Source organism: Taudactylus pleione, unplaced genomic scaffold, assembly GCF_031769625.1.
Source record: "Taudactylus pleione unplaced genomic scaffold, aTauple2 ptg000282l, whole genome shotgun sequence".
In the NCBI taxonomy this organism is placed as follows: Eukaryota; Metazoa; Chordata; class Amphibia; order Anura; family Myobatrachidae; genus Taudactylus; species Taudactylus pleione.
Genome location: NW_028284684.1, coordinates 13,043,650 through 13,052,783, shown reverse-complemented (window position 1 = coordinate 13,052,783; position 9,134 = coordinate 13,043,650). Strand labels below are relative to the sequence as shown.

At 39.8% G+C, this 9,134-nt stretch overlaps 2 non-coding genes across 2 annotated transcripts; both read right to left on the bottom strand.

Moving 5' to 3' along the window:
- Window positions 1-3,747: 3,747 nt before the first annotated feature.
- Window positions 3,748-3,819, bottom strand: TRNAD-GUC (transfer RNA aspartic acid (anticodon GUC)). The gene has a single exon. It is a non-coding gene; the product is annotated as a tRNA-Asp (tRNA).
- Window positions 3,820-7,776: 3,957 nt separating this feature from the next.
- Window positions 7,777-7,848, bottom strand: TRNAD-GUC (transfer RNA aspartic acid (anticodon GUC)). The gene has a single exon. It is a non-coding gene; the product is annotated as a tRNA-Asp (tRNA).
- Window positions 7,849-9,134: the final 1,286 nt, after the last annotated feature.

Genomic DNA, 9,134 nt, shown 5'->3' with positions numbered 1-9,134 from the left:
CTTACTCTACCCATGTCCGATAATCCCTGGACTGAGATGTTCTAGGATTTTACTGTTGATTTGCCAGTGTTTATAGGTATTTCTATGAATTGATTTATGGTTGACCATTTCTGATGCTTGATTGTATATTTAGTAATTCAAGATCCTTTAAAAAGCTCAAATGAATTTAGCAAAACCCATTACCCCTTATCAACTTTTTTCTAATTAGAATTTGCTTAGAAATCCTTGAATGGCTAAAAGACTATTATGCTAGAGACCAATGGTAGCTCTGCATGAGGAATATTAAACTCCAAATCTCTTCTGCTAAATTATGCCCAAATTATGTGAATGCTATAAAAATTGATAATTTATTCTATTATTCAGCTACTGTTTCCAACTTAATTAAAAAAAAAATATATATGTATATATTCACTCTTCTTTTAAGGCACCAATAAATATCTATGCATTTTCTGGATATTCTATACCATACAATTTTAATACATGGGAATCCTGAATATAAAGTCCAATAAATGCTGGATTTGCCATGTTGTACATGTTCTAAGCAATATCTTTTAGATTATAGCTGATATAGGGCCTGATTCAGAGCCACTTGCTGCTAGTGAGTGCTTGCTCAGAACAAGGGCGTTTTTTTATGTTTTGTATTTGTTTTTTTCTTTCATCAGGCCGCTCGCTAAGCTGTGGGTGACCTCCCAAAGCTTTTGCGAGTGGCCTGGAGCCCATCGCGATTATCGTGACCATCAGGCTTGCGAGGAGACCCTGTGGAAGGGTCTGAGCTCTCACAAGCCCGAGTAAACTTCCTGCTCTAATAGAACAGGAAGTCCACTACTGACATCACTAGTGATGTCAGTAGGGCCACCCACAAACACCAGGCGTTCCTAAGGGAATGCCTGCATTTGTGCAGCCACCCCCCCTCCCCGCATACAAAACGCGGTGAGTTATCAATCAACATTGACAGCCGCTCCGTCTTGTAGCTAGACCCATATCGATGGAGCAGCCGTCGCTGGACGGATCTTGCGCATGCACACGCCGGAGGCGGCGCATGGGTAGTGGGTGACCGTCGAACCACTTACGAGTGTTGTGCGCTTGCGAGTGTGTCTGAATCAGGCCCATAGTCCTTAGGAAAATTTTTGGGTGCTTGCCAAAGACATGTAAATGAAGTGCTTGTTAAAAAATAAAATCCATTCTACTAACCATTGCAAAATGGAATTTGGGTCTTGAGGACCCACCTCATGGAGTTGGGCTTAGACAGCACAAGAAAATTGCTTGAGAAGTTACTTGACCTATACTGTTCTTGAGAATGGGGCCCAACAATGTGGTCTTTCAATGCTAGAAATGTCAAAATAATTCTGAATGTTGTAGTTTGATGTCCTAGAAAATGTGTGCAGTTTTCATTCCAAAAAGTGGCATACACCAATATGCCAACCTCCTTGCCTATATTTTATTTCTACATATAAAAATGTAAGTATGTATAAACCTTCCCAAAATACCAAACCATTCTGATTTATTCCATAGCCACCTAACGCCAACAAATGGTAATAGAAGTATATCATTACAGTTGGTACATTTTGTTTTCTCTATCTGCTATTCCATTTGTATGGATCTATGAGGGTTTCCTTTAAGTACACATCTCAATATATTATAGTTTGGGTTGTTATTTATGCATGCCATAACATTTGTATTATTATTTTTCCACTGTGTCTGAAATGGAATATTGGAGAAATAAAAGTTATAGCCTCCCCGTCGGGGAATAGAACCCCGGTCTGCCGCGTGACAGGCGGGGATACTCACCACTATACTAACGAGGATCGGCTGTGTGCTGTGATTTCTGGTCCAGTCCAGAAAAGTGATGTTCAACTAAGAGTTGTTATAATTTCCTTGGGTAATGAAAATGATTGAAATCATTTATACATCAATTTGTTAGTGTACTCTTTCACCATATATCAGATCCATGTCGATTCTTCTGCATCATGAGCTAGGTCAAATGCTTATAGAAATTGCCCCAGCTATCATTTTCTTACTCTACCCATGTCCGATAATCCCTGGACTGAGATGTTCTAGGATTTTACTGTTGATTTGCCAGTGTTTATAGGTATTTCTATGAATTGATTTATGGTTGACCATTTCTGATGCTTGATTGTATATTTAGTAATTCAAGATCCTTTAAAAAGCTCAAATGAATTTAGCAAAACCCATTACCCCTTATCAACTTTTTTCTAATTAGAATTTGCTTAGAAATCCTTGAATGGCTAAAAGACTATTATGCTAGAGACCAATGGTAGCTCTGCATGAGGAATATTAAACTCCAAATCTCTTCTGCTAAATTATGCCCAAATTATGTGAATGCTATAAAAATTGATAATTTATTCTATTATTCAGCTACTGTTTCCAACTTAATTAAAAAAAATATATATATGTATATATTCACTCTTCTTTTAAGGCACCAATAAATATCTATGCATTTTCTGGATATTCTATACCATACAATTTTAATACATGGGAATCCTGAATATAAAGTCCAATAAATGCTGGATTTGCCATGTTGTACATGTTCTAAGCAATATCTTTTAGATTATAGCTGATATAGGGCCTGATTCAGAGCCGCTTGCTGCTAGTGAGTGCTTGCTCAGAACAAGGGCGGTTTTTTATGTTTTGTATTTGTTTTTTTCTTTCATCAGGCCGCTCGCTAAGCTGTGGGTGACCTCCCACAGCTTTTGCGAGTGGCCTGGAGCCCATCGCGATTATCGTGACCATCAGGCTTGCGAGGAGACCCTGTGGAAGGGTCTGAGCTCTCACAAGCCCGAGTAAACTTCCTGCTCTAATAGAACAGGAAGTCCACTACTGACATCACTAGTGATGTCAGTAGGGCCACCCACAAACACCAGGCGTTCCTAAGGGAATGCCTGCATTTGTGCAGCCACCCCCCCCTCCCCGCATACAAAACGCGGTGAGTTATCAATCAACATTGACAGCCGCTCCATCTTGTAGCTAGACCCATATCGATGGAGCAGCCGTCGCTGGACGGATCTTGCGCATGCACACGCCGGAGGTGGCGCATGGGTAGTGGGGGACCGTCGAACCACTTACGAGTGTTGTGCGCTTGCGAGTGTGTCTGAATCAGGCCCATAGTCCTTAGGAAAATTTTTGGGTGCTTGCCAAAGACATGTAAATGAAGTGCTTGTTAAAAAATAAAATCCATTCTACTAACCATTGCAAAATGGAATTTGGGTCTTGAGGACCCACCTCATGGAGTTGGGCTTAGACAGCACAAGAAAATTGCTTGAGAAGTTACTTGACCTATACTGTTCTTGAGAATGGGGCCCAGCAATGTGGTCTTTCAATGCTAGAAATGTCAAAATAATTCTGAATGTTGTAGTTTGATGTCCTAGAAAATGTGTGCAGTTTTCATTCCAAAAAGTGGCATACACCAATATGCCAACCTCCTTGCCTATATTTTATTTCTACATATAAAAATGTAAGTATGTATAAACCTTCCCAAAATACCAAACCATTCTGATTTATTCCATAGCCACCTAACGCCAACAAATGGTAATAGAAGTATATCATTACAGTTGGTACATTTTGTTTTCTCTATCTGCTATTCCATTTGTATGGATCTATGAGGGTTTCCTTTAAGTACACATCTCAATATATTATAGTTTGGGTTGTTATTTATGCATGCCATAACATTTGTATTATTATTTTTCCACTGTGTCTGAAATGGAATATTGGAGAAATAAAAGTTATAGCCTCCCCGTCGGGGAATTGAACCCCGGTCTCCCGCGTGACAGGCGGGGATACTCACCACTATACTAACGAGGATCGGCTGTGTGCTGTGATTTCTGGTCCAGTCCAGAAAAGTGATGTTCAACTAAGAGTTGTTATAATTTCCTTGGGTAATGAAAATGATTGAAATAATTTATACATCAATTTGTTCGTGTACTCTTTCACCATATATCAGATCCATGTCGATTCTTCTGCATCATGAGCTAGGTCAAATGCTTATAGAAATTGCCCCAGCTATCATTTTCTTACTCTACCCATGTCCGATAATCCCTGGACTGAGATGTTCTAGGATGTTACTGTTGATTTGCCAGTGTTTATAGGTATTTCTATGAATTGATTTATGGTTGACCATTTCTGATGCTTGATTGTATATTTAGTAATTCAAGATCCTTTAAAAAGCTCAAATGAATTTAGCAAAACCCATTACCCCTTATCAACTTTTTTCTAATTAGAATTTGCTTAGAAATCCTTGAATGGCTAAAAGACTATTATGCTAGAGACCAATGGTAGCTCTGCATGAGGAATATTAAACTCCAAATCTCTTCTGCTAAATTATGCCCAAATTATGTGAATGCTATAAAAATTGATAATTTATTCTATTATTCAGCTACTGTTTCCAACTTAATTAAAAAAAATATATATATGTATATATTCACTCTTCTTTTAAGGCACCAATAAATATCTATGCATTTTCTGGATATTCTATACCATACAATTTTAATACATGGGAATCCTGAATATAAAGTCCAATAAATGCTGGATTTGCCATGTTGTACATGTTCTAAGCAATATCTTTTAGATTATAGCTGATATAGGGCCTGATTCAGAGCCGCTTGCTGCTAGTGAGTGCTTGCTCAGAACAAGGGCGGTTTTTTATGTTTTGTATTTGTTTTTTTCTTTCATCAGGCCGCTCGCTAAGCTGTGGGTGACCTCCCACAGCTTTTGCGAGTGGCCTGGAGCCCATCGCGATTATCGTGACCATCAGGCTTGCGAGGAGACCCTGTGGAAGGGTCTGAGCTCTCACAAGCCCGAGTAAACTTCCTGCTCTAATAGAACAGGAAGTCCACTACTGACATCACTAGTGATGTCAGTAGGGCCACCCACAAACACCAGGCGTTCCTAAGGGAATGCCTGCATTTGTGCAGCCACCCCCCCCCTCCCCGCATACAAAACGCGGTGAGTTATCAATCAACATTGACAGCCGCTCCGTCTTGTAGCCAGACCCATATCGATGGAGCAGCCGTCGCTGGACGGATCTTGCGCATGCACACGCCGGAGGCGGCGCATGGGTAGTGGGGGACCGTCGAACCACTTACGAGTGTTGTGCGCTTGCGAGTGTGTCTGAATCAGGCCCATAGTCCTTAGGAAAATTTTTGGGTGCTTGCCAAAGACATGTAAATGAAGTGCTTGTTAAAAAATAAAATCCATTCTACTAACCATTGCAAAATGGAATTTGGGTCTTGAGGACCCACCTCATGGAGTTGGGCTTAGACAGCACAAGAAAATTGCTTGAGAAGTTACTTGACCTATACTGTTCTTGAGAATGGGGCCCAACAATGTGGTCTTTCAATGCTAGAAATGTCAAAATAATTCTGAATGTTGTAGTTTGATGTCCTAGAAAATGTGTGCAGTTTTCATTCCAAAAAGTGGCATACACCAATATGCCAACCTCCTTGCCTATATTTTATTTCTACATATAAAAATGTAAGTATGTATAAACCTTCCCAAAATACCAAACCATTCTGATTTATTCCATAGCCACCTAACGCCAACAAATGGTAATAGAAGTATATCATTACAGTTGGTACATTTTGTTTTCTCTATCTGCTATTCCATTTGTATGGATCTATGAGGGTTTCCTTTAAGTACACATCTCAATATATTATAGTTTGGGTTGTTATTTATGCATGCCATAACATTTGTATTATTATTTTTCCACTGTGTCTGAAATGGAATATTGGAGAAATAAAAGTTATAGCCTCCCCGTCGGGGAATTGAACCCCGGTCTGCCGCGTGACAGGCGGGGATACTCACCACTATACTAACGAGGATCGGCTGTGTGCTGTGATTTCTGGTCCAGTCCAGAAAAGTGATGTTCAACTAAGAGTTGTTATAATTTCCTTGGGTAATGAAAATGATTGAAATCATTTATACATCAATTTGTTAGTGTACTCTTTCACCATATATCAGATCCATGTCGATTCTTCTGCATCATGAGCTAGGTCAAATGCTTATAGAAATTGCCCCAGCTATCATTTTCTTACTCTACCCATGTCCGATAATCCCTGGACTGAGATGTTCTAGGATTTTACTGTTGATTTGCCAGTGTTTATAGGTATTTCTATGAATTGATTTATGGTTGACCATTTCTGATGCTTGATTGTATATTTAGTAATTCAAGATCCTTTAAAAAGCTCAAATGAATTTAGCAAAACCCATTACCCCTTATCAACTTTTTTCTAATTAGAATTTGCTTAGAAATCCTTGAATGGCTAAAAGACTATTATGCTAGAGACCAATGGTAGCTCTGCATGAGGAATATTAAACTCCAAATCTCTTCTGCTAAATTATGCCCAAATTATGTGAATGCTATAAAAATTGATAATTTATTCTATTATTCAGCTACTGTTTCCAACTTAATTAAAAAAAATATATATATGTATATATTCACTCTTCTTTTAAGGCACCAATAAATATCTATGCATTTTCTGGATATTCTATACCATACAATTTTAATACATGGGAATCCTGAATATAAAGTCCAATAAATGCTGGATTTGCCATGTTGTACATGTTCTAAGCAATATCTTTTAGATTATAGCTGATATAGGGCCTGATTCAGAGCCGCTTGCTGCTAGTGAGTGCTTGCTCAGAGCAAGGGCGGTTTTTTATGTTTTGTATTTGTTTTTTTCTTTCATCAGGCCGCTCGCTAAGCTGTGGGTGACCTCCCACAGCTTTTGCGAGTGGCCTGGAGCCCATCGCGATTATCGTGACCATCAGGCTTGCGAGGAGACCCTGTGGAAGGGTCTGAGCTCTCACAAGCCCGAGTAAACTTCCTGCTCTAATAGAACAGGAAGTCCACTAATGACATCACTAGTGATGTCAGTAGGGCCACCCACAAACACCAGGCGTTCCTAAGGGAATGCCTGCATTTGTGCAGCCACCCCCCCCTCCCCGCATACAAAACGCGGTGAGTTATCAATCAACATTGACAGCCGCTCCGTCTTGTAGCTAGACCCATATCGATGGAGCAGCTGTCGCTGGACGGATCTTGCGCATGCACACGCCGGAGGCGGCGCATGGGTAGTGGGGGACCGTCGAACCACTTACGAGTGTTGTGCGCTTGCGAGTGTGTCTGAATCAGGCCCATAGTCCTTAGGAAAATTTTTGGGTGCTTGCCAAAGACATGTAAATGAAGTGCTTGTTAAAAAATAAAATCCATTCTACTAACCATTGCAAAATGGAATTTGGGTCTTGAGGACCCACCTCATGGAGTTGGGCTTAGACAGCACAAGAAAATTGCTTGAGAAGTTACTTGACCTATACTGTTCTTGAGAATGGGGCCCAGCAATGTGGTCTTTCAATGCTAGAAATGTCAAAATAATTCTGAATGTTGTAGTTTGATGTCCTAGAAAATGTGTGCAGTTTTCATTCCAAAAAGTGGCATACACCAATATGCCAACCTCCTTGCCTATATTTTATTTCTACATATAAAAATGTAAGTATGTATAAACCTTCCCAAAATACCAAACCATTCTGATTTATTCCATAGCCACCTAACGCCAACAAATGGTAATAGAAGTATATCATTACAGTTGGTACATTTTGTTTTCTCTATCTGCTATTCCATTTGTATGGATCTATGAGGGTTTCCTTTAAGTACACATCTCAATATATTATAGTTTGGGTTGTTATTTATGCATGCCATAACATTTGTATTATTATTTTTCCACTGTGTCTGAAATGGAATATTGGAGAAATAAAAGTTATAGCCTCCCCGTCGGGGAATTGAACCCCGGTCTCCCGCGTGACAGGCGGGGATACTCACCACTATACTAACGAGGATCAGCTGTGTGCTGTGATTTCTGGTCCAGTCCAGAAAAGTGATTTTCAACTAAGAGTTGATATAATTTCCTTGGGTAATGAAAATTATTGAAATCATTTATACATCAATTTGTTAGTGTACTCTTTCACCATATATCAGATCCATGTCGATTCTTCTGCATCATGAGCTAGGTCAAATGCTTATAGAAATTGCCCCAGCTTTCATTTTCTTACTCTACCCATGTCCGATAATCCCTGGACTGAGATGTTCTAGGATTTTACTGTTGATTTGCCAGTGTTTATAGGTATTTCTATGAATTGATTTATGGTTGACCATTTCTGATGCTTGATTGTATATTTAGTAATTCAAGATCCTTTAAAAAGCTCAAATGAATTTAGCAAAACCCATTACCCCTTATCAACTTTTTTCTAATTAGAATTTGCTTAGAAATCCTTGAATGGCTAAAAGACTATTATGCTAGAGACCAATGGTAGCTCTGCATGAGGAATATTAAACTCCAAATCTCTTCTGCTAAATTATGCCCAAATTATGTGAATGCTATAAAAATTGATAATTTATTCTATTATTCAGCTACTGTTTCCAACTTAATTAAAAAAAATATATATATGTATATATTCACTCTTCTTTTAAGGCACCAATAAATATCTATGCATTTTCTGGATATTCTATACCATACAATTTTAATACATGGGAATCCTGAATATAAAGTCCAATAAATGCTGGATTTGCCATGTTGTACATGTTCTAAGCAATATCTTTTAGATTATAGCTGATATAGGGCCTGATTCAGAGCCGCTTGCTGCTAGTGAGTGCTTGCTCAGAACAAGGGCGGTTTTTTATGTTTTGTATTTGTTTTTTTCTTTCATCAGGCCGCTCGCTAAGCTGTGGGTGACCTCCCACAGCTTTTGCGAGTGGCCTGGAGCCCATCGCGATTATCGTGACCATCAGGCTTGCGAGGAGACCCTGTGGAAGGGTCTGAGCTCTCACAAGCCCGAGTAAACTTCCTGCTCTAATAGAACAGGAAGTCCACTACTGACATCACTAGTGATGTCAGTAGGGCCACCCACAAACACCAGGCGTTCCTAAGGGAATGCCTGCATTTGTGCAGCCACCCCCCCCTCCCCGCATTCAAAACGCGGTGAGTTATCAATCAACATTGACAGCCGCTCCGTCTTGTAGCTAGACCCATATCGATGGAGCAGCCGTCGCTGGACGGATCTTGCGCATGCACACGCCGGAGGCGGCGCATGGGTAGTGGGGGACCGTCGAACCACTTACGAGTGTT